The following is a 26841-nucleotide window of genomic DNA, read 5'->3' on the forward strand; positions in this document are numbered from 1 at the left end:
ATATTTCATCATGTATACCTGAAATAATTAATCAGACTTTTATTCAGTTTGCTTTTATGTTGTGCACCGTGTTAGACTGTGAAGCCAAAGCATATTTCAAAAAACATAAGAGAAAAACACACCAAATGCAATCTGAGAAAACAAATAATAGACAAAACCCAATAGCTACCTTCAAGAGTCACTTGTATTCAGACAGATAGAGAAGGAATAGGTGAAGCAAAGCCATTTATCCAGGAAAGTCTTCTATTTCTCTTCTGGCTCCTAGAACAGAATGGTACCTCTGAGAATTAAAGCCTTAAGATGCAAAGAATCAACTAAAATAGTCGCCCCAATTCACCTAAATTCAATTTTCCAAGGGAGTAATCTCCCAAGACCTAGTTAGTAAACACCTATAGGAGTTCTCAACATTCTGACACATCTTTCCAAAACTAGATGAAAAGCTCATTTTTAACAGTGTCTTCATATAAAAAAGTCTGAGTCTATTTTTAGAAGTTTAAGAAGGTTAAACAATTATTTAACTTCTTTTAACCTCTTTGCCCCCTTCATACTATTTTTTCCTAAACACCACAAGGGGAAAAAGAAAACAAGAAACAAAGAAAAAAGCTATTTGAAAAGTCATAGCAAGAAAAGGAAGATGACTCTCTTACAGTCATGAGATCACAGAATCAAAACTACAAAGTAACATTTAAGCTAAGGCTTCTTTTTTATTATTATTTGTCATGAATGCATGCTTTTCATTGTTGATAGCTAGCTGCCTGCATCCCCAGCATGAAGTATGTTTTATTAGGATTCTTTTCAATTAAATGTCTAAAATCGTGGTCCCAAAACAAACTTCAAATATATGTAGCCCACTCTCTTATTTATTTCCTATTTCTGTTAAATAGCTTGAAATTGATCGTAAAAGCTAACTGCTTATTGGACACTTACATGAAAATAACAAATTCATTAATAAAGAAGAATAAGACAAAATATAAATGGAATAAAATCTAACTACACGTGTTCCAAGTTATAAAAGAAGGAAAGTGTGTCCTACTGAAATGGTTAGTTAAGTAACACATTCCCTGCATGCATTTCTTAGCTTATAAGTCATTTCTTTGAAGGTCAAAGCTGCCAAGGCTCTCTTTGTATGTGTGTGTGTGTGTGTTCATTTGATTGTGCTATGTTTTCAAAAGCCTAACATGTGCTAAATTGCTGAAATTCCACACAAAGCTCTAAATAATTCAACCTTTGGTAAAAATTTAAATTACAATAGAAGGAATTCACAACTGACTAGCTACTACTATTACTAATTGTTGCAAATCATGTGTCTTCATATCTTAGAATGTTTCTCTGGAAAAAATCTACAGTTTTGCCTTATCTAACTAGGAAAATAATATTAAATGCAGTTTTCACCTTTTTATTTCTGAATTTGCCTAACCTAGGTTATTTTACAAAGGCCTGTTTCACCTGTTTGGCTGCTAATCACCTTCCTTATCTTATATTGCCACCTATTGGTAAGTCTGAAATATTGCACATTTTAAAACTTGGAAACAAAGGTAGAAATACATCTAAAACTCAGTTCACTTCACTGGTGAAGCTTTGATGAGCGGCACAAAGGCCTATGCTTTTCCCTATAACATTCTAATGGAAAGCAAAAAAAAAGTTTGCAAATTTTCTCATTGCTTTTCTTCAAATAATTTTATAGCAGTGTTTTTTATAGTGGTGTTCAAAATTAAACCTAATCATTCAGTCTTCTGTATTGGAACTTTCTGTTTAACAGTAAGAAGAAGGTAAAATAAAATTTCTTAAGGACAACTTTGTGTTTTTCAATCAAATGAACAACAACAAAAAATAATAAAAAGGTAAGACGTTGAAAAGAGCCATATTTCACAAGTTTATACATACCTGGAAGAGTGGATGGAGAAGATGTTAGCAGATAAATACAAAGGTTTTATTCTTGGATTCAATAATGCTCACTTCTGCAGGGATGACTCACTATGGATCCAGCTATAAGGCTGGTATCTACCTTTGTAACTAAGTGGTATAAATCTGGACATCTGACTGTTTTTTCCCACTAGCATTGTAATACATGGGCTTAAAGAGAAATAACAGAAAAAGGGCACCAAAAGGGCACTTATCCATGGCTAGATTAAGGGTTTCATTGGTTTTCCTTTGTTGATTTCAAAGTCGTGGACAAAGCCTACATTTCATGCTCTTAACAGAGGGTTTTTATGCATCATACTCATTCATATTTGTGTTAAACATTGTATCCAAAATAAAATAAATTGTCAGAGAACATTTACTAGACTTATGGGAAATTTAGGGACAGCCATTTGATAACCTTATCATATCTCATTGTACTAATTCTATTTCATTTATAATGGATTACTAATGAATTACTACCAAATAACAAAAAGATATTAAGTTACATAAAAGGTAGCAATGATATGTGTGTCTCTGGTACCTTAACATCAAACCATGCAACTATAGTCAGAAAAGAAATCTCAGATTGTTAAACAAAGAAATTATATGATGTGGTCTTCTGAGAGCTGAACACAAGCCTTTATAATTTTGTTCAGTTATAGTTACTCTGAGGATATTTGCTAAACATTTGGCAAAAGAGTGCACTCTAAGAAGAATACAGTTCCATCTCAAATAGTATGGAAAATATTTTTTACTCTATTAGCTACTTCCTCTGATAGTTAATCAAGCAGCTGATCTCCAAAGACTGGGTAAATGGAGCCTCTATGGGATTATTTAAGCATAGGAAATTACTCTATAAAGTACAGGCAACCTCGGATATTGACCAAGACAATCACTTAGCATGGTATCTTAATATCCACGCATAAGAGAGTGTATGCCTTCTGCATATAAATGGCACCTCTATAATTAAGAGACACAATGATCTGTGCCCTCGAAATGTTAGTTCAATATGTTAAATATGAGTTCTATATGTTGAAAATATTTTGTTCAGTTAGACCAGTTTCACTAAACATTTCCAAAGGAATGGAATAAAAATGGCTGGTGCATTAGGAAAATCAGAGTATTTGTCACCATGAATAGGGGTCCTTTCACTTATTTAAAAAAGCTTAATGTTATAGAAGACATAAATGTTTCACAAACCTGAAAATGTAATGGAAATCTAGAAAAATAGTCTCTGTAAGCAAAGTATCATTTATTAAACACCATATCATCATGCTATACTAAAAGCATCTGAACTTAACAATATAAGCAGAGTGTTGTAATTATAATTCAACCTGCCCAAGGTCACTCCTTTACTGGCTGGCAGAGCAGATGCTCAAATCCACAACGGTCTGACAACAGTCAATATGCTGTGCTTTCATGTTGTGTGAGAGGAAGCAGGAAGTACTATGGAGGAGCAGTTTGGGAGAGGTCTGCCAGTATTCCCAGCAGGGATGAGCATTTAAGCTGAGACTCAAAGGACAAACAAAATTTGGCTAAAAAAGGAGGAGCCGAAATAAGAATATGCCAAAATAAAGTTAAAGTGAGAGGAATCACAACAAGAAAAATGTGGTTTGTTTTAAAAAAACAAAAAAAAACTGAATAATTGAATGTAACTGAAACACACACAGAGAAGATCAGAAGGCCGTGGAAAACTACATTTGCCATTTTAATGGAATCTGAAATTGGTCAAGAAAGCAATAAGAGACAAATTTAAGGGGGTATGTAACACGATCCTATTTGATTTGGAAACAGTCCATTTTAGATCAAGAGGTCAATGTTGCTAGAGTTTTCCTGCCTTGCCCACAGTCAGGACAAATCTTTGTCACCTGCCAGTCCCACAGCCGCTCAGACCCAACCAAGTAAACACAGAGACTTATATTGCTTACAAACTGTATGACTTTGGCAGGCTTCTTACTAACTGTTTTTATAGCTTAAATTAATCCATTTCCATAAATCTATACCTTGCCACGTGACTGGTGGCTTACTGCCGTCTTCACATGCTGCTGGTCATGGAGGCGGCTGGCAGTGTCTCTCTGCCTCAGCCTTCCACTTCCCAGAATTCTCCTCTTCTCCTTGTCCCACCTACTTCCTGCCTAGCCACTGGCCAATCAGTGTTTTATTTATTGACCAATCAGAGCAATTTGACATACAGACCATCCCACAGCAGGTCAAAATACATTGAAGAAGGGCATCACTTCAAGTAAGAACAGTTAGTAATGCGCATCAGTTATCCATGAAAGAAATCATGGCATCCAAAACTAAAAGAACTTTTAAAGTATCATATAGAGAACAGATTTGAGAGATATTTGGGGAATCAAAAATAAAAGACATGGCTCAGAAACATTGTGGAAGATGAAAAAGTGAGGAGGGTAGTGTCAAGCATTATCTTTAGATTTCTGTCTTGGATTGCTAGTTGCTACAAAAATTAAGACTGAGAGAATGATTTGGGAGCTTATGGGTTTATAGAAACCTTCTGTGACACTCTCTGATGAATTCTGATAAGGATTCAGCTTTTAGAAGGGATCCTGTAAGGAAAGCAGTCTCTTATAGATCTAAAATACTGGAATAACTTCTTCATTTGATTAACATTCACTAGGGGCATTGTATGCATTTGGTGTTATGCATATGGTTGGTAAGTTAGGACAACCACCCTCTGAGATTTGCATATATATTATATGCATTATATGTTACATATGTATATACTTCAACTAGTCTATACAGATACATACACATACACATTTAAATGCCAATTATACTGTGAATCCTGATATACTACTGTTCTGGTCTAGTCAGTTCTTTAGAAGTTCTCAGCAAGATGGTTGTAATTCCAAAATATGTGCACCTTAAAGCATTTCCCTTTCATTAGCAGGACAATTTGGAACCTATAAGGTGAAGTAGACAACCCAAAAGCACTGAGACCCTTCTGTATGACTTAAAATAGAAAGGCATTAAATACTGGTGAACAGCTGTGATATTTATATCACATTTTGATCACTAAGTCACCATAAATATTAGCTTCTTTAATCTTTCACTGAAATCAATGAGTTACTCACTTTTAGAAGCCTCCTTTTACGTTGTACTTTATAAATTGTATCTTCCTTTTGAACTAAAATTGTAGAAATCATGTAAGGAAAAAAATGTAGTTCCTTTAATAGCATTGAATGATTCTTGAGCTCTTGACTAGGATCCTATCATGTATAAATTATCACATAATACATAGTTCCATAATAAAAACAATCAATTTTAAAGAATTATATGCAATTTTGTATGTTACTATGTTGTTTATAATACAGACAAGGAAATGAAGTCAGAGAAACACTACAGAAGTTTCCCATTCAGCTACCTGTTTAATCCAAATCATGGTCTGTTCCACTGCTATGCTATGTTATGTATTTATAATTTATAAATACTTTGTGTTTTGCTAAGCATAATAGCATAATTTCTTTTGAACCTATTAATAATAGTAATTGTATTGAACCTTGATTATTCTAAGTTTTCAAATAAAATCATTTTCATAAACCATACTAAAGTTATTTAAATATTTCAGTAATTGTTTTCGGAATCATTTCTTCATGAATCTAAAACTAATAACATTGATATTAAAATGATTTTAAAACCTATGCAATAACAATTAGTTAAAAAAAAGCCATGAATTTAAAACAGAGGAGTGAGGGGTAAATGGGAGGATTTGGAGGGAGGAACGGGAAGGATGAAATTTTGTAATTATATTATAATCTAAAAAGTAAAATTTAAAGAAGTTTTAAAAGCTATGCCAGTATCTTTACATTATTATTCCATTCCATTTAATATATAAATAGTTATGTATCTAGAAACTCATTGGAATGCCAGTCTCTTTGTTCTGTACCATCTCAGAATCATAAGAGTATCTTTTAGACTGAGTATTTATTCATAATGTTAGGTGTTAGTATACCTCATATATTAAAGACAGTTACTAAATCTCTCTTGGTCATATTCCTATGTACCTATGTGAGAAGTGCACTTGGAAATGTCTCTTTAAAGATCACAAAAATTAATAAAACAATTCTGTAGAAGATTGCTAATCTTAAATTGGCAGCGAAAACACAATAGTGGAAAGTGTGAATGGAAATATCATTGTGACAGTTGAGTATTCCAATATTTTGAATGCTTAAGGATATATATATATATTCTTTTAGAGTCCAAATGAGAGCATTTTACTGTTAGGGGGTGCAGAATGAAGCTATTAAAATCGTCTTTCTCTAGGACAATATTTTATAAATATATCTACATGACACCAAGAAATGATTGATTTGGTGAGTCTAATATGTTTAAAGAAATTGCATAATTTAGTAAAATATGAATCATAATAGTTATTTGACTGAGTGGAGCTGTTTCATTCTATTTATTGAGTTGGTTTTGTTATTATGAGACAGGGTTTCACTATATAGCTGTGGCTTTCCTCAAACTTTCCATGTAGACCAGGCTGGTCTCAAACTCACAGAGATCCACATACCTCTGCCTCCCAAGTGATGGGATTAAAGGTTTGTACTGTTGTTTGGATGGATTTCAATCTTCATGTGTATTGTTTGTAAATAAAACCTGAATGGTCATCTTACATTGCATGTCGTGAGAAATACAAATCAGATGTGGGAAGCTATGAAATGGATGATAAATCCTTAACACCATGTTACTTTTCTCTGATATCCTCAGGAAATAAAAGCTGCAACAATATTAACAAATGTCCCCTTGGAGCTTAATAAAGATACTTTTCAAAAGTGTATATCCCATACAAGTGAAAACATATATGTTTTCAGTTTCTTTTGATGTACAAGTTATGGCTTCCAGTTTAGTGTTTCTATGGGACTTCTGATTGTGCAAAAAAGTGGGTCTCTGTTCCTTGTGTATTCTCTCAGGCTCTTTTCATTCTGTTGATTTGTTTTCCTATTCTGATGTGTGAGTTTTTGTTTTATCTTATTTTTGTTTAATATCCCTTAGAATCCTGTTTGTTTTCTAATGAGTGACAGAAAGGGGGGATGTAGACCCAGGTAGTGGGTGGGGGGAGGAACTGGGAAGAGTCGAGAGGCAGGAAAATGTAATCAGAATATGTTCTGTGATGAAAACAAATCTATTTTCAATAAACAGGAAAGATAACATTTATAGCTGAATCAAGTTGTTTAGAACTGCATTATGCATTAGAGTGGGGGAGACTAATTACTTGTGCTTATTCAGTTTATGAAATATGAATTGATAGGACTGAATAATATGCTGAATATTATACAGACTACACCTGTCCAACTCTTTTGTCTATAGGAAGAAATATATTGATAAAAAAGACATGAATTAAATATCACAAAGCAGTATCCGTGTCTTGCAGCACTAGGAAAGAAAAAAAGAACAGCAAAGAAAAAACAAGCATAATAGAAAAATTTAGGTCAAAAGGTCAGAATCTTCTCAGAACACCTGCTACTGTTCACTTCAGTGTAATCTACTTTATCCAAATGATGTGAAAAGAAGAATTGCTCTATGAGTAGCTATCTCATGCTGCAAGAAGCTCATGGAATTTAGTTTTGTAGGCACTCCCTAGCCATACTAAAAATAAATAAAGAAACAGAGTTCTAAACATATGAGCTGAGCATACGGTCATACTTTTTACAGCATTCATTTGTGTTATGTATGCTTTCTTCATTCAGAATCATGTGGATGTGAAAGTTGTGTTTCTTCAGTTTTTAACCAACCACTGATTACAGAACACTTCATGCTATAGTTTATATCAATCTTTGAGGTGAATTTATTTTCCTAAATCAATCCTTGCTCTGTTAATAAACATTTCTTTACAGCTGGTAACAATTATGGTGGTACCATTGTGGGAACAACATAGTTACAGATGGTGCTGAGCACTTTGAATATAATAAAAAGTTACTTCTGTCCTGTCAGATCCCAGAGAAAAAGCTAAAGAGTATGAAGAGTATATTAATTTACCAGGTAAGCCCCATTTTGAAATTATCTGTTCTCCTTTGGTTGTTTCATCTATTTCCCTTATAGATATATGTATGGGGGGTCCAGTCAGTCCAGAAAATTTTGCTGAATGTTATTAGGGACTCTTCTAAAAACAGTAATAGTAATAGCCCATTAAACCATTGACAATTCAAAATCATAAGTCATTTTGCTCAAAAGATCATTTATTAACAACAGAGAAGTCAAACAATACTGAAGTAAATCTCAGAATATTATATCTGATCAAATGCACTGATAATATCTAATCTGGCAAAATTAAGATAAGATTATTTCCAGAGTATGCCATCTGGTCTGCCAAGGTTTCTGCTTTTTCTCTTGTTTCATGAACAGTTACTGAGGTTGACTGGATTCAATATCTGGTCTTTCAGCCAACTAAGTAATTGAGTGCCAAAATTTCATTTGTCTTTATACAATGGCAAAGGCATATGCACTTTCATGGAAAATAGAGAACACAAACAAACAAACAAGCAAACTCTTTCTCATGTTTCTTTTTATACTGGAGCCAAGCTAAAGTAAATGAAATAAAGTCATGGAATGAATATTTCTACATGAAAGTTAAGTCCTAACCATCACTATTTTTAATCTCATGAGCTTTTACTTTTCTCCGTCAAAATTTGCTAATGTAGGAAATGTTTCTTTTCAGCCCCAAATGAGTCTGTTCCACTACTTCATGAAATATTCTGGCAAACTTAGAATTAAAGAATTTTAAGCAAGGGGTGTACATGAGATTATTTGGCTCCAATAATACAATTGCAGTGGAAAATCCTGAGTTAGAGTCTATAGATATGATTGTTAAACAATATTCTGAAAATAACCAATCACTATACCACTTACAATGAATGAAGGGAATGTAAAACTATATAGATCAGAGCCTCTCTCTACAATGCACAATGACAAAACAGCTTACATTTATTTAGTGCCTAGTGTGAGCTAGATATTTTATCATCATCTTCAATGCAAAAATTATAACTAACATGTAAGACAAGTACATTGAGGACTGGAGAGGTAGCTCAGAGGCTAAGAGCACTGGTTGTTCTGCTATATGACCCAGCTTTCCAGACCTCATGTGGTAGCTCACAATCATCTGCAATTTCAGTGCCAGAGTGTCTAAATCATTCTTCCGGCCTCAGAAGATACCAGCCAGGTTTGTGCTGCACAGACATACACGCAGACAAAACCCTCATTCACAGAAAAATAAATAACCTTTTTAAAAATCTTCATTGATTAGCCAACACTCTGAAACGAAGTACCACAGACACAAGATTGTTGAGTATTGCACAGAAATATATTTTCTTACAGTTCTGAAGTACATATTTTCTTGCAGTTCTTGGAATATTAAACAGAAATATATCTTCTTGAGCTCTGGTTGCTACAAGTTCGAGATAAAAGTGTCATCAGGATTTTTTCCAGTAACCTTTTCCCTTTTATTGCATATAGCCATCTTCTGTAGCTTCAAGAGGTTCCTCTGGCATTTATCTGTGTCCAAAATTCCTCTCCCTGTGGAGAAGCTAATCATATTAGATAAAAGTCCATCGCAGTGACATATTTATTTACTACATCTTGAAAGCCCACATCTCCCATATAGCTCCATTCTAAGGTGTCAGGAGTTAGGGCCTCAAGGTACGAATTTCAGGAACAAGCATAAAAATTTACCTCATCATAGTCAAGTAATGTATGTGAAAGCTCAAATTTGCCCCCTTTCCCCAGATTCTCTAACTCTTAATCCTGGCTGCCTGTCCATGAAACAAATGAGAGATTAGACAAACACATAGTCATCATCTGTGAGAACTTCCAATAACTAATTGATATCTTCTCACAGTAAGCCACCACAGCTGCTGTCTAACATATATGAACTGAATTTTTCACTACCCTAGAGGAAATATTTTTTATATGTATTAATTTCTACAAAATAATAAAGAGGCAATATAATGATGAATGCCTTTGGCTGGGAATGCACTGGCATTCTGCCTGAAATAAAAGTGTGAGGTTTGCCACTAAAGTGTAATGCAAGTTTCAGAAGACAGTCTCTGACTTAATTTCACCTACCTTTTAATTCCTTTGTATATTTGAAATATTCACAATGAAATAGAGATACATAATTCCCAACATTTTGGATAGAATTGTGAATATAGCACCAATATACTTCTACATCTTATGGGAAATTATTTTCCTTTCTTTTCTTAAGCTGAGCACTCAAACACATTAAACATTCACAAAGAATAACCAAAAAGCTTCCAGGATTCAAAACATATCAATGAATTTCTATCTAGCATGTAGCAGAAATGTCCTTATAAAGTATTACCTTACTAGCTTTTTTTCTATGCCATCCTTTGTAGGTTTACTTTGAAAGCATTCTTAATGTCCCCGAGTTAATAAAGCATCTGTGAAAAGTAAATGTTCAAGATCAGCAATAATGTTTCTAATTGTATCCCATTGTCTTACCTCTAATCATTATCTTCTAGAGATTCATAATTCATTACCCCACTTGATGTAGCAGAAGATTTTACCAGAACCTTTGCTGCAAACACATTCTGAAGGTCAAATCAGTCAAGCAAAAGTTCATATTTCATGGAATTATTTGATGTACTTATCACTTCCTTGAGGTCTGGCCAACATCCTAGTGATTAACTCCTTCAGATAGATTTATATGCTCTGGAAAATGTTTATTTGACTGATCCCTGGAGAACTTTTTTTTTTCATTTTTCTTTATTAAGAAATTTTCTACTCACTCCACATGCTATCCACAGATGCCCCCTCCTACTTCCTCCTACCCCCCAGCCCTCTTTCCCAAGCCACCCCGCATCCCCACATCCCCCCAATTGAGGTCCTCCCATCATGATCTCGACATCTCTTGCCTGCAGTATCTCTCCTCTCTCTCCTCAATTGGATTCCTGGAGCTCAGCCTGGTGCCTGGCCGTGGATCTCTGTATCTGCCTCCAACTGTCACTGGACAAAGGCTCTATGCTGACAGCTAGGTTATTTGCTAGGCGTGTCACCAGATTAGACCAGTCCAGGCACCCTCTGGACCACTGCCTGTGATGATATTGTGTTCCCCAAAATATCGTGTACCTTAATAAACTTATCTGGGGTTAGAGAACAGAAAAGCCACTAGTTAGGCAGTGATAGCACACACCTTTAATCCTAGCATTCCAGAGATAGAAATCCCTCTAGATCTCTGTGAGTTCAAGGCCACATTGGAAAAAGCCAAGCATGGTGACACACGCCTTTAATCCCAGAAAGCCAGCCTTTAATCCCAGAGAGTGGTGGTAGAAAGCAGAAAGATATATAAGGCATGAGGACCAGAAACTAGAAGCATTTGGCTGGTTAAGCATGTGGCTGGTTAAGCTTCAGGCTTTCGAGCAGCACAGTTCAGCTGAGATTCATTCTGGATTGAGGACACAGAAGCTTCCAGTCTGAGAAATCAAGACCAGCTGAGAAGTTGACCAGGTGAGGTTAGCTGTGGCTTGTTCTGTCTCTCTGATCTACCAGCATGGACCCCAATAACTCACCTCGGGTTTGATTTTATTAATAAGAACTTTTAAGATTCCTGCTACAACTGCCAGCAGACCAACATTTTATATAAGGTCTCTCTCCATTGTTTAACAATTCGGCAAATTTTAAAGATGTTTAGAGGGGATAAGGAGCAGGAATATATGTTAACCATTACATGTCTTACAGAAATTAAACTTATAGATGGAATGGGGTTCTCAGGGAATAAGGACTATTTCAAAGCTTTTTAAAATTGCTGTTTTTAATATTGCTGAATCTCATAACATTCCAGATTTACCCCAGATGTGAAACATCTATAGTTCACCCCAGTTGCACACAGTTCTGTGTTTTTATCCTCTTTTTTTGGCATATTAAATTTATCCTCTTACTATTCTAGTCTGTGACCATGCTCAATAGGAAGGCCAGATGTTTGATAGAAGATAGCCAAATAAAATTTTAATGAAATTGGATTGCAGAATAATAGGTATAAAAGCTTTACAAATAGCACACATGGAATAGATTTTATACAAGGGATAGACAAGTTCCCTAATTTGACTCATCAGGGAAATCTGAAAAGTATTCTGAAGAATACTTAATAAGGTATTCTACCTTTCCCTCTATCTTATTATAAATATCTTATCCATTGACTATGTCTCATTATTCTCAAGTTTGTTAGATTACAGATGCTTTTGGTCTTCTTGAATAGCTTTTAAATGGCTTTACCTAAAAATATAAATACATCAGAACTCTGATCTCAGAAATTGGTGAGTACTACTTTTTACCATTCCATGTACTGGCATTAATAAGCCAGGTTTTAGTTATTATTATTTAAAAAACATTTTTGCTGTCCTTATCATTTTCCTATGCCTCATACCCAATTCTTCTACAAAATATGATACTTTTCAATTAAAAATTATATTTCAGTGGCTGGAAAAATGGCTAAGCTATTAAGAGACCTTGTTGCTCTTCCAGAGGTTCCGGGTTAAGTTTGGTTCCTAGAACACAAGTCAGAATACTCCACTAAATGTGATTTCAGTTCCAGGAGGTCTGATGCCCTCCTCTCCTCTGGCCTCTGTGGACATCAGACAGAATACACATAACATAGCAAATATTCACACAGACACACAAAAAATATAACAAAATAAAGATTATGCATCTATTCAGGTAGTCCATATTTTTTCCAACATCACAAATCCAGGATACCCCTTCAGTGTCTGCATTTAGCAAGTATGTCTTCAACAGTTTTTATTAGCTTACAGATCTCCCACTGGTTTTTTTCTCAGTAAAATAAAAATTATCTCTGTATAGGTAATGGTTGGAGGTTGCAGCATAGATGTAATATCTAGTTTACTCTGGCAAAAAGTTATTTCCAAAAAGCTAAGGAGAAACAGCAAGCTAAAAATTGCAAAAGGGGAATGAAATTTTCATTTTTTTTAAATATTTATTTCTCACAACATTGTAGGACAAAACAAGGTTGTTTGAAGTTCATTGCATGCTTGTGCATACTAGATTAAGCATATACTGTCTAGATATATTTTTCGTGTCAAGAGCACTCCATGCTATGCCCTAATATCAATCAGTGTAAAAATAGAATGGACCTACTCAGAGTCAAAGTTTCTAGAGGAGGCTACACCAAGACACCGTCACTCCAAATTTCAGAATTAAAAGAGAGATGAAATTCATCTTATAGAGTTATCTAAATTCAAATTGTTTGGAACAGAAAGTGGTTCATATTTTAGAGATTTATGTTTTTAGAGTATTCTTAATCTAAAAATCCAAAATGTAACAAAATCCAATACAGTCCAAAACTAAAACTTTAGCATATCATGTGAGGCTAGAAATAATTTTAGATTTTAGAACAATTTCAGATTTTCAGAATATGGATACCTAGTGGAATTAGTTATGATGCTGATAAGACAATTTATGTTCTTTAGCAACTTATTTATATGTTCACTTTTCTTAGTTCTTCAAAACGTTGTTCTGATCTTTTTGTTTTATTATTTATTTTTCTGTATGTGTATTAGAATTTTGCGTGCATGTATTGAGATGCAGCTTGTGTCCAGTGCCTGTAGGAGCTAGAAGACAGTGTTGGATCTGCTGAAACTGGAGTTACATAGAGTTAAAAGTTGCTATATGGGTCCTAGTAACTAAACTCAGTTCATCTGCAAGAATAGCAAGTACTCTTAAGCACCAAGACATCTATCAATCCCCATGCTAATCCTTTTAAAAATCTTCACATGCATGTTTTTACTATTTGTACAATATTTCACAACAAACCCCATCCTGGACATGTGGACACACATGCACATACCTATACATCTCTAACAGTACTTCCTCAGAAAGTAAATTTTTCAATATCACACTATATTGCACTTTATTTTGTTTCACCAAAACATTTTTATAAATTTTGCCTTTCATCCTTCATACAGTTCCATGAAACTCATGCTCATACGTAGATATATGTATCAGCAGGTTAAAGTCTATTTTCAGCATTTCACTCTAAATTACAGAGCATTTCTTTGTTTTACAGTATAAAGCCAGGATTGAGAGCTATGTATTTAAAACAATTCATTGAATTTGACAATGCAGGGGTGATTCATTTTAGTTACCATTTTATTACCTTACTTCAAGATAATTAGCATGATATCAGTATTATTTTTATGGAATGACTAGTAGGCTTTGGTCATTTTGCATACAAATGAACTAACCTTTACTTATTTTTCCTTTTATTGAAAATAGATATTTTTTCTTTTTTTTTTTTTTGGTTTTTCGAGACAGGGTTTCTCTGTGTAGCTTTGCGCCTTTCCTGGAACTCACTTGGTAGCCCAGGCTGGCCTCGAACTCACAGAGATCCGCCTGGCTCTGCCTCCCGAGTGCTGGGATTAAAGGCGTGCGCCACCACCGCCCGGCGAAAATAGATATTTTTTCACACATAATGTATCATGATTAAATATTCCCCTGCTTTTACTCTTCCCAGTTCCTCCCCAAAATTCTCCCATATAGACCCACTCCCTTTCTTTCTCTCATTAGAAAACAAACAGGCTTCTAAAGGATAACAATAAAATATAATGAAATCAAACAAAAATTAACATACCAGAGTAGACAAAGAGAAGGAAAAGAGCCCAAGAAAGAGCACAGGATTCAGAGCCCACTTTTTCACACCCTCAGGTATCCCATCAAAACACTAAAATATATATACAGAGTACCTGGTATAGCCCCATGCAGGCCTTGTTCATGCTGTTTCAGTCCCTATTTGGTCATGTTGATTTACAGAACCTCATTGTCTTGAGGTCCTCCAGCCTCTCTGGCTCTTATACTCTTTCTGCCTCCTTTTCCTTGGAGTACACTGAGTTCTGAGGGGAGAGATTTAAAGGAAATATTTCATATAAAGCTGTGTGTGTTTCAGGGTCTCTCTCTTTGTATAATATCTGGCATGGGTCTCTGTATTTGTTCCCTTCTCCTGCAGGAAGAAGCTTCTTTGATGATGGCTGAGCAACAAACTGGTTTATGATTATAGTAGAATATCATTCATAGATAAATTAACTCTGAAATATAGAGGAACAGGCTACTGGTTTGTGAAAAACAGTTTCCTTTAAATATAAATGTCTTAGTGAACAAAGTAAACACTGATTATATAATTTACTAATACTGAACTAAAATATTCAAGAACAAATTTCCTCAGAAACTTGCACATTGCCAATTAGGACAGTTGTGCCCTGTTCACTGCAGCATTCTGAGAGCTCTGAGCAAAGCATGACATTCTCTGGGTAGGAACACAATAAATATTTATTGAATGAGTGCATGAATCGTTATTTGTCTTATCTAGCAGATTCTCCTTTCAGTGTATTAGCCATTATTCTTCCAAAACAAAAAAAAATCCCTTTATGTTATAGTTATTCAATTTTTTGAGGCTACATTTTATTATTAAATCACTTATCAATTATTATACGGCAAATATTTATCTCATTCTAATCTAGAAGACATTCGTGCATTTACTATTTGGAACATGAATATCACATATACTTTTTGCCTCAGTCTAATGTCTAATTAATATCAACAATTTTTTGCATCTTACCATTTATACTTGTTTTTATAGTATATTTACTTGAAAACATTCATCCCCTGTTCCCCAAAATAATGCAAGAACTAGCTAAAATTACTCATATTAAAAATATATTTTGTAATTATAGAACAGATATCAAATCATCTCTTGTTTCTATAAACTAAGAATCATAAAAATTGCCCTATTAATACTTTAGGAATATAGAATATTGCAGAGCAAATATATGCAATTTGAAACTGTCTTCACCAATACTGTCATTATTTTGGAAGCCGTGCTATTAATAAAGGGCTAGAACAATGTGACTTCAAAAAACAATCAAAATGACAATATTTAAATCAAGTTTATTCTGTGGCTGTCCATGTGATACCAAGGAGATATGTGACTTTACAAAAGTCACTTCTCATTTAGAGTAAGGATAGTGAAGGGTAAGGTAAAATACCCCCAAACTTCATGTAAGCCCTTAAGTACACAAATATTTATTGGTATTTTCATAACTATCTCTAAAAGTCATCACTATTATCCTTTAAATAGATTATGACAGATAAATGTAGTGAGAAGTTTTCCTGTGTCCCAGCCAGCAGGCAGTCAGGACAAATCTCTCCCACTCGTGACCCCCAAGTAAACACACAGAGGCTTATACTAATTATAACTTCTTGGCCATTAGCTCAGGCTTATCACTGACTAGCTCTTACATTTATTTTAACCCATAATTCTTATTTATGTTTAGCCATGTGGCTTGGTACCTTTTCTCAGTTCTGCCTTGTCATCTTGCTTCCTCTGTGTCTGGCTGGCGACTCCTGACTCAGCCTTCCTCTTCCCAGAATTCTCCCCTATAATTCCTGCCTGGCAACTGGCCAATCAGCATTTTATTTATCAACCAATCAGAGAAACACATATTCACAGCATACAGCACAACATCCCACAGTAAAGAAATGAAATATTTTTAGTATCAGTACAGGTTTACAGCTGTAATTAAACAATTTGAGAGAAAACCAGAAAATTGCTCATCATCACAAAAGCATTAGGTGTGTAGTGTTGCTTAATTCAAGTCATCTGTTTCCACTTAAACACTGAATAGACTCCCTACTTCTAACAAGGCATGATTTAGGTCACGAAGCTGCTAATCAACCTAATACCCAGTTCTCTGTTCCTCGATTATTTACTCTACTGGCAGACAATTTCATTAACCCCCCTCCTGTGTTATAATTTGCTCTGCCACATGTTCAGGAAAAAATATTTTCTAAGTGTACAATTATGTGACCATAGTAAATGACAAGTATTTTCAGAAATTCATCAGGAGAGGAACTCTGACACCTAACCTATTTGAACTAACATTAAAATAATTAGGATTTCTATTAGTCTGTTTGCATGAGAATTTTAAACTTTCAGATTCCCATTAAAAACATACTTATAGCTAAGAACTTGGCACATCAGGGCATCTCATGATATTTGCATTTCAGAAATGGATCTTATAATACAATATTGAGGAAAATGAGAAATTCTTCTACAACACAGCGCAGAATTCAGGCATCCAGCACCTTAGTAAATATCAGCATTACTGATTTTATCTAAAAGATGTAGCAGTTCTAGCTATAATTGGGTTGTGTCCTTACCAACTGAAGGGTTTAACTGCCTCCGTAGGGTTGAAAACAATTACGGGGGGCTTTTCAATGTACGTAGTCACTGGAGGGAAAATTACCTAGTGATTTGAGGCTTAGTACAGATAGGCCAAAAGCAGGTACTCTGTGGGACAGCTGTCACCCGCAGAAGAATGCCCTTGTAAGCTCATCTAACAACTAGGCTGTATCATAGAATTTTTCCAACTACACAGGCACGAAATGAAACATATAGACAGCTATATGACATTATGGCTTTGTCTATTTCAAAATTAGTCAAATCATAAAACTGTCAAAGAATCTACTCTTTTCTCAATGTGTTTAGGTCATCTGAGTCTCTGATAGTTTAAACTGCTGAACAAATTTTTTCAGACTATTCTGCAACTCATTTGATTAGCTACATCTTGCAAAAAGATATGAATAAAGGCACTATGAACAGAAATGAATAAAGATGACATTCTTGTCCCCTAAAGTTGCATAGAATCTATTAGAAAGATGTATAAATAGATTGAATGTGTGCCAATGAGTAGGTAAAGGATATTAAGGCAATACTCAGGCAAGCATTCAAACAGTGTGGAATTGTTCAGAAAGACTACCTAGGAAAGGATAATTTAAGCTGTGTCTAGAAAAATTGCTAGTTTGCTAATTTGTTGGATGAGAAATTAGTGTATTTAAAGGACAGTAATCATCACACATAAAACCAAGGGGGTAGCATGAACAATTAATTAGTTGAAAGTAATATAAGCAAGACCATATTGTGATAACAGCTTAACTTTAAGGAATAGATCATAGAAATGAGCCTATTTCTTCTTATCTGCCTTTTTTTCTGAGTCAGAAGAAAACAGTGACAATTAGTTGAGGAGTCTGAATAAATAATAAATGTCTGAATAAATGTTAAATACATAACACAGTTACAGTGAAAGAATAGAGGAGACAAGAGGGTCAATTCCAGCCCTAGTATAAGAAATATTTTGCAAGAGGTTTTTTTTTTTTTCCTACTTGAAGAGCTTACTTACAACTTACTTGTATGTTAATGTTAGGTTGGACGTCAGTTGCCCTGAGCCTCATAGCTGTGTGTAATTGATTATTTCATTGAAATTGCTGTCCTGCCTTCCTCCCAGAAATTTGAATTCACCCTGGAGATAAGAGACAAAATGTGTTGATTAGGCAAGCTATTTTCTTCTATCTTTCTCATCTTTACTTCCTTCTCTCTCTTTCCTCATTTTTCAAAAACATTATAAGGCAAATCGGAAGTTCATAAACACGATGTGAACCAATAAAATGAAGTAAAGGTAAAAGAGACTGTTAAATAAAGGAGAAAAGAGAGCAATGAAGAGAGAATTAAGAATGCCATATTAGCAAGGAAAGGATGCCATGAAACTTTATACAATATGAAAAATAGAACACAGTATTGACTCTAAGCTATCTAGTATATATGAGGAAAGATACTGTTTCATGACTACCCTTGCAAAGATAAACCATAATTCAGTAGAAGCACAACTTATTCCATCCTGTATTTCTCCCATGTAAAGACAGTGTATTGAGTTCAACAGAGTTTATCAGAAGCTTGAGTAAATATAATATTGTGAAGAAAGAAGAAAAAATTATAGCCTAATGCAATGATTAATGCTAACATCTTTATTAAATGTTTCCTATCTACCAATGAATAAACAAATTTACAGTAGCTTTATCTATGACTATCTCAATTTTTTCTAAGTGTTCTAAATAGGTGATTTCGTTTTATCAAGATATTAGCCCTGTCTTGGTTTAATTACTTCTATAAGTTTTGTGACATTCTATGAAGTCTTCACAAAAGGAAAAATGGATTGTGATTACTGCTCAATACTGTTTTTCTGGCAAAATATACCAGGCCTTTATGCCTTTGAACTCTCCTCTGAGGTGACCTGTATCTCTCCATTTGCCTTGTATCTATCAGCCTGTCTGCACTGTAACTCGGGATTTAAAAATGAGCACTTATGCTGTAGAACAGAAAAGGATGTAATACACTAATGAGATACTGGTGTATTACTCAGTAGCTTTCCTGTAGGGTGGAAGTAAATTTAAGTAAGTGAATAAGATAGGTTGTGGGTGTTGTGGAACTGTTGTTGCTTTCTACCATAGTAAATGATATGTCATCAGTATTAGGTACCAAAGTTGTTAATTCCCGTGAAAAGTAATGAGAAGTACCTGTATTATACAGAATGAAGGTACACCTATATAATCCTAAAACACTTCTTCAATGTAGCAGTCACAATATATTGTAAGATCAGTATCTCCACTGATGACAGGGTAATTCAGAAAAATCAAATTTATTACCTAAAAAGGTATTTTTTAAAACAGTTCTGTCCATTTGAAGAAAATAATTTGATTCAAAGGTATAAAGCTATCTATCAACTCCCAGCACCCTACAGGGCAAAGCTTCAGGCAAAATCCTGTCACAATTAGATATGTTGCAGGAAAATAAATGTGTTTCACTTGTCACCTTTGTTCTATGGTTCTTTCAGAGAGAATTGTCATATGGCTTGTCGATATTTCAATCCTAAGAAGTCATTACTTTTGAAAATTAAACTTAGATCATTAAAATGGGCAAAATATGAATTGGAAATCAGGGATAGCTACTTATACCCTGGAATTTAAAACTGGCTATTACTATATAAGAGGACAATATAGATGCATCTTCAACAATCCTTAAGAAAACAAAGTTTGTGTAACCTGAGACCGCTGGGTGAAGCATCCTCATTATCCCTTGCAATAGTAAATAATGTACTTACTTTGGAAGGGACCCACCCAAGCAACGTTTTTCTCTTCCAGATACATATATTTCCTGAATATGTAACTTAGTTGCAGTGTTCTGAATGTGCTCACTTACCATATTTTAATGTAGAAAACAACTAAATATCATTTTCAGTCAATAATACTTTTCACTCTTCATAGAGCATTATGAAGACTAAATTTTAAAGGTGACTCATGTAAATAAATGTTACAATAAATAAAAACAAATCCCAATAAAACCCAGCATCATAATTCTCAAACAAATTTCTTGGGTAGTTGTCAAGGTGATGGGGACATTTCCCATGGCAGATTTGAGGGAAAACAGTTCTCAGGAGACTGACTGTTCTGTAGTATGATTGTTTCTCTCATTAAAAGTTTTCATTCTGCCGGGCGGTGGTGGTGCACGCCTTTAATCCCAGCACTCGGGAGGCAGAGCCAGGTGGATCTCTGTGAGTTCGAGGCCAGCCTGGACTACCAAGTGAGTCCCAGGAAAGGCACAAAGCTACACAGAGAAACCCTGTCTCGAAAAACCAAAAAAAAAAAAAAAAGTTTCATTCTGTAATCTACTACAGGTTCCTTACCTTTTCTGGTAGCAAGTTACATGCTTAAGAAGGCAACTCTTTCAGTGACCTAACTACTATGTAAGACACATTTCATTCTTATGACTCTTCCTGGATACCGATAAAACTAAAGGATTTCTAGGCTGACATGTCCTGTAAGCACCTGGGCACCTTGGTTAAGCTACCAAACTGTACATGGCTGCTTATCACCACCCATGTTGATTTTGAATAATGAGAATTTGAAATGATGTACTGAAACTTGAATTTCTAGCCCTGATATGAATTGCAGATAGTCCTTTTTTAAAAAAGCAGATGAATAAATTCCCCACTATGACTCAACCTTTTGACTTATGTTAACATTGTTGAAGCCAGCTGGCATCAGGTAAACCTGGATGCTTGTCTTATTCGAGTATCAGTTTGAAAGCAACCAGGTTGTGCAGAGAGGGAAGAAAACATACAGCAGATGGGATTTTCAGAAACCCCATGATCTTTCCTCTCATGAGGATTCCACTTGAAACAAAGGATAAAAATTCTGAAAAAAAATATTCATAGTGTACTAAAGCATCCTATTTCCAGAGCATAGATTTGTGAAGATTGTCAAAGTTTTTACCAGGCAATGAATCATTTAATGTAGATATTGATTTGATCTCTGATCATCAAATCTAACTTGCTTTCTCCACTTAACACATTATTTTCCTTCCTTGTTGGTAATCCCTGCTGTGATAAAGTAGGAATTGGGCTTCTAGTCAGAAAAGAGTCTTCTTAGCTCAATATTTTACCTTGTAGTTCCTTATATTTTGTACTTACTGTCATGTATCAAAACTCCTAACTGTAGTGACTGGTCCATCTATTCTCAAATCACTGCCCATTTCCAGTTCACTGCCTTATTTTCCTGTGTACAGGTTGAACAATTTCCTTAAGTGGCCACTAGAAGGCACCTCATGCATAACAAAGTCCCTTTTGAACTATAAAATAACTACCAAATTTTTCACCTGTGGCAAGGAGGTACCCTTTACAGTATTGCTCAAGGCTCTCTAGCACCACACTATAATATTAGAATAAGTCTTCAAAGTGTCATACTTGTAACACTCATATGAAATCCATTTTAATGTGTCACAAGATGAGGCTCAGGTTCACTTCTCCAATTCATCCAAAAATGTCTTTAGGTTAGTGTCAGTGTCTCAACTTTCATAATCAGAAATCTAAAATCCCTTTGCACAAATTTGCAGCAACTTTAAGGAATAGTTTGGCAGTATCAGAGATTTTTGTGTATAAGTGTATAGAGTAAGACCTTGCAAGGGAGTGTATCATATGAGTAGAGTAAATGGTGATATTCTCATCCACTCATGTGAATTAAATCCCTAATACAGAGTCTAGAACACCCTGATGAGTTCATAGCCACATCTCATGCCCAGTTTTCATTGTTTTTATCCTTCAGAATGATATAGATTCTGCCTATTTTTGTTTTCAATACCCTAGTCCATTTTTAAAGCCTTCGTTTTCTCAATCTTCTTTCTGCTCCCATACTTTCCCTCTGAAGTCTATTCCTCACATTACAGCCAAAGTGAAAGTATGAAACACAAAATATTAATACCCAGCTGGTGGAACGATGCACATCAACATCTTTGATTTGATTTCTGATGACCTCAAATGATTAATCCTGTATTTTATTCTAGCCTGAAATCCCCAAATCTCCCCCATACTTTTTGGTGCTCAAGCCACATGGGCCATTAGCCAGTTTTTGCACTTTTCATGATCCTTTATTCCTTGGAGATTTTGTATGTGCTGCTCCTCCTGCATTGGTTGCACTTCCATTTCCAGCTTCTGCTTCATTTGTTTAACTCCCATTTAACATTCATATTTCTGCCCAGATATCTTTAAGGAATTATTTCTTAGTCATCCCCCTTCTCTGTACCCAAAATGATCATATCCCTGTACTGTATATTATAATAGCTCTGGGTACCTTTCCTTATTATCAGCTCCATTTTAATCATATATTTTATATTTAGATTGATGTATGCCTCCTTTGTTAGGATATTAACTAAAGGAATGAGCTATATTAAATCACAATTTCATTTCCAAAGCCACAAAGTATAGGGCTCAGTGTGGATTCATAAATTGATGAAGGGAAGAATAAATCAGTAAACAAAAAACTAGATACCCAAAAGAAGCTGTTAGGCACTAAATGCTAATCTACACTGAGTCATGATTAAACAATCCTTCAACTGCATGTGTGGTTTCTACAAACATGTAATGGATTTTCCAGGAGATACAGAGTTTTAATCAAACACAGAAAAATAACCCAAGTATCATCTATTACTCTTATTTTTCAATTACAAATGAAAGCAAAGACACAGAAAGAAAATGAGTTTATACTATTTAAGAAATAACAAGAGATCAAGAAAAATCTTCTAAAAGTTAAAATGATAGAAAAACAAATTTGGTATATTTATAGTTTGGACTCTTGCAAATATTATGAAAACATCATCCACTGAGACAAATTTCATGATAAGCCAGTAAAAAGCCAATAAGTATAATTGTATATTGCATAGGAAATAGCAGATGGAACTAATTTTCTTGACTTTTAAAGTTTTAAAATATGGTCATATGTAGCTAGAGTTTTCCTGCCTTGCCCACAGTCAGGACAAATATCTTTGTCACCCGCCAGTCCTACAGCTGCTCAGACCCAACCAAGTAAACACAGAGGCTTATAGTGCTTACAAACTGTATGGCCGTGGCAGGCTTCTTGCTAACTGTTCTTATAGCTTAAATTAATTCATTTCCATAAATCTATACCTTGCCACGTGGCTTGTGGCTTACCGGCATCTTCACATGCTGCTTGTCCTGGCAGCAGCTGGCAGTGACTCCTTCTACCTTCCTGTTCTTTCTTTTCTCCTCTCTGTTAGTCCTGCCTATACTTCCTGCTTAGCCATTGGCCAATCAGTGTTTTATTTATTAACCAATAAGAGCAACACATTTGCCATACAGAACATCCCACAGCAGTCATTTATTCATCATAGATAAATACTTGAAACAAACCAGTATGCAGCTAAATGAGAATGGCTAAGTAAATTGTATAATATACATAAAATACAATACTGTTTAGCAGCAAAGATAAGGGGACTGTTGATGCACAAAAGCATTCTACAAAAATATAAAACATTTTCCAATCTTAAAAAAAGTCAACTTTTGACAAATTAGAAATAAAAAGAAAATATGTCAATGTAATCAAGCCTATATATGCTCAATTGTGAAACAATCAAAGCTTTTTTCCTCTAGGATCAGAAGTAGGATAATTTTCTCTACTCAAAGAAATACCAGAGTTACTAAACTAGAAACAGAAATAAAATCCAGGAATCCAATTTGAACAAGAGAATTAATCTTTGTTTAAAGATCACATGATCTTGCATGTGAATAAACCAAAAGTACACAAAGGTATACTAAACCATTAAAAGAACTTGCAAAATTGTAGGCACAATGTTATGATCATCCTATGTTCACTAAAGTAACAATAGGAATAGAAAAGTAAGAAAGAATACACTTACAACAACACAAAAAAGAAAGAATAATCACTTCAGATTAAGCTCACCTGAGAAAAAAAATAGACTAAAAGCTACAAAACTTCTAGGGAACAAAGAAATAAATTAATGAGCTTTTTGGAGCCCAGTGCCTACATTGGGACACCTTGCGCAGCCTTGGTGCAGTGTGGAGGGGCTTGGACCTGCCTCAACTGAATGTACCAGGCTCTGCTGACTCCCGTAGAAGACCTTGACTTGGAGGAGGTGGGGATGGGCAGTGGGTTGGGGTGAAGACTGGGGGGTGGGAAGAGGGAGGAGAGGGGATCTGTGGTTGGTATGTAAAATGAATAGAAAATTTCTTAATAATAAAAAAATTGAAAAAAATTCACTCTGTTCACGTAATTGAAGATTTACTATGGGTAAAATGTCAGAATTATCCAAAAATAATCTAATATTCTATGAACTTCCTATCAAAATACAAACAGCACTTTCTGCATACATATTAAAATTCATATGAAAACCAGAAGAATTCTAAGTACACTAAATCATATTAAAACAGAAGGAACAAATTTGGAGGTCTCATATTTTTCCAACTCAAGACCTATTAAAAAAGCCAGGTGTAGTAGAGTATCCTGTAACCCCAACATTTGAGAGATGGATGCAAGAGCATCAGATTTCAAGGTAATAACAGACTACACGATGAGTTTGAAGACATTCAGAGCTAGAGGAAAATTAATGATTAATTAATTAGAGTAAAATTATATTACTCAAGAGATTGTCATAATAGCATTAACACAATCATATAAACCAGATAATAGGCATTTCAAAAATAAACATATATCAAGAAGTATATGACAAAAAGTGATGTTATCTATGTGGAAAAGAATGAAAATAAATTCTTAGCTTACCCAAATATACAAAAATTAAGCTTAAAAAATTGAAAGATCTAAGTGAAAGACTTATGAAAAAATTACTTCCAGGGGAAAAAAAGGAGATAATAGTCATGATTTTTGATCTGGAAATGATCTGGAATATGATGTACTCAACCTTCAGTTTTTAGGACAAATATTTAAAATCATCACTTTATAAACAAAATGGTTTATCTTCAGTCATAAATTTCAGTTATCTCAATTCATGATATGTCTGCTTCATGGTTTGGAGCCTGAGAAGAAGTACCACATTATGGTTGCAGTATATGGCAGAGCAAAATGTTCCCCTCCTGACCAAAATGGAGAAAAAGAGAAACTTGGGGCGGGAGGGGGTTGTTTCTTTGTTTGTTTTTTAATTTAAAAATTTTCAGCTTTCCACAAGTGATAATATTTTTGTAGAAAACACTGCTTATATTTTGATAGGAACTCCATTGTGCTCTCAAGGAGGCTACTTAAATTTTAAAAAGAAATGATGTAGCTCAGGACACACTGGCCCTAAATATGACATCCCAGTCTAGCAAGCAATTTAAACTAGAAGAAATAGAAAAATACACACATGTGAGACCTCAGAGCTGACTTTCACCCATCCACCTTGTCTTCTAAAACAGATCATTGAAATTAGCATTCTCTTTGCCAAGTTTCCTCATGAAGCAGATTCACAATCTTTATTCCAGGGCAATCCTCCCTGCAGGGGACCCCTCCCTTTGAAGGAAACAAAGGAAAGTTAAGACAGAAAAGAACCTTAACACCCAGTCCTTTTTAAACAACTCCACATACAGTTTATAGCCATTAGAGCATGTCCGCTTGTCTTCCAAACATACGTGTATATACATTCTACAAAATTCCACAGTCTTTTGTATTTATTCAGGTCTTTAAAGATTCTCATGTCATATGTAACATGCCAAATAAATATGTAAGTTTTGCTTTTGTCAACTGTCTTTCAGTATAGAGGAATGAATCATGAACCTTTTGATTGGTGCATAAAATATTTTCCCTTTCTTTCTTTAAAAAATCAAAAGTAGCCCATCCTGCCCCCGACTTCCCTTCTGGACCAGAGGTGAGTATCCACGTCCAACCGGACCCCATGCCTGGGCACCAGCCACTCCTGGAAGACCCGCCCAACTCGGCCCCAGGCTCTGGTCACCAGGCAGGTCCCCTTCTAGCCCCACTGGGAGGGATCCCCTTTTCCAAGCCCCCCACAGCCCCTGCAATCTCCGCGCCCTGCCCCCATGCCCATCTGCCCGAGACCCCAGCCAATTCCTGAGACTTAGAGACCAGTCCCCAGCTCCCATCCTGCCCCCCGACTTCCCTTCTGGACCAGAGGTGAGTATCCACATCCAACCCGGACCCCATCCCTGGGCACCAGCCACTCCGGAAGACCTGCCCAACTCGGCCCCAGGCTCTGGTCATCAAGCAGGTCCCCTTCTAGCCCCACAGGGAGGGATCCTTTTTTCCAAGCCCCCCAGCAGCCCCTGCAATCTCCGCGCCCTGCCCCCACGCCCATCTGCCCGAGACCCCAGGCACTTCCTGAGACTTAGAGACCGGCCCCCAGCTCCCATCCTGCCCCCGACTTCCCCTCTGGACCAGAGTTGGACAAGAGAACTCCCTTTGGACAAGAGAGAGAGTCTTCCTGAATCTCTCAGCTCTTGCTGAAACAAGTACACTGATAAGACCAAGAAGGAACCACAAGGAGATGGGCAGACATCAAGGCAGAAGTAGATACAACAAAATGAAGAGCAATACAGCATCACCAGAACCTAGCCCGCCTCCAACATCTAGACCTGAACACCAAAAATTGGAAGAAGCAGAAGAAAGTAGCCTTATGAGTAACTTCATGAAGAAGGTAGAGGCTTGTGTAGAGGAAAAGACAAGAAAATTGGAAGAACGCTATAAACAACTAGAGGAAAGGGCAAACAAATTAGAAGAAAACAATAAAGCCCTCCAAGAAAACAATAA

General features: G+C 35.4%; 1 long non-coding RNA gene across 2 annotated transcripts; it reads right to left on the minus strand.

Annotated features, from left to right (window-relative positions):
* Positions 1-33: 33 nt before the first annotated feature.
* LOC114686082 lies at positions 34-26094 on the minus strand. Of its 2 annotated transcripts, XR_003733525.2 has the most exons (6): positions 25442-26094; positions 18130-18242; positions 14634-14780; positions 10241-10319; positions 9236-9435; positions 34-261 (listed from the first exon to the last, which is right to left on the minus strand). It is a non-coding gene; the product is annotated as an uncharacterized LOC114686082 (long non-coding RNA). The 2 variants fall into 2 exon arrangements; XR_003733523.2 differs by lacking the exon at positions 34-261 and having other exon boundaries at positions 5787-9435.
* Between the last annotated feature and the right edge of the window lie 747 nt (positions 26095-26841).

Source organism: Peromyscus leucopus, chromosome X (genome assembly GCF_004664715.2).
Source record: "Peromyscus leucopus breed LL Stock chromosome X, UCI_PerLeu_2.1, whole genome shotgun sequence".
In the NCBI taxonomy this organism is placed as follows: domain Eukaryota; kingdom Metazoa; phylum Chordata; class Mammalia; order Rodentia; family Cricetidae; genus Peromyscus; species Peromyscus leucopus.